Source organism: Lingula anatina, chromosome 2 (assembly GCF_051362555.1).
Source record: "Lingula anatina isolate TDL-2025a chromosome 2, LinAna3.0, whole genome shotgun sequence".
NCBI lineage: Eukaryota > Metazoa > Brachiopoda > Lingulata > Lingulida > Lingulidae > Lingula > Lingula anatina.
The window spans coordinates 33,505,823-33,506,281 of NC_141768.1; positions in this window are offsets into that span (position 1 = coordinate 33,505,823).

Sequence of the window (459 nt, forward strand, 5' to 3'; positions counted from 1 at the left end):
GTTACATGTCAGGGTGTTATTTAATTACACGTATGGAAGCTCTGAGATATACATGGCCCGCATTCACCATGTACAAATGAATGATGAGAAATCGTTACATTATTCCTAAAATGTAAATTTTCCTTTAAGTTCCGTAACGTGATCAAAGGGCGATGTAATAGTAACGTATTAATCTTTTTGGATGAAGTGTCATTTATAAACTTTTATCCATCTCCAGGGCATCTATAAATGCAATCCTTAAGGTAATACGTGAATTCATTGAAAAGTAATGACATTTCGGCACTTTTTAGTATTACTTGATCAGCAGAAATGCAACTTGCAAACATTAATTTGGATCAGGCTTCTTACCACTACATCCAATGAACATTTAGCGGTTATATCTTGAATTGGTTAAGACTTATGGTCTTAATTTATTGTGATATTTTCTAATTTAAGATAAAAAAGGCAAAACAACCTGGC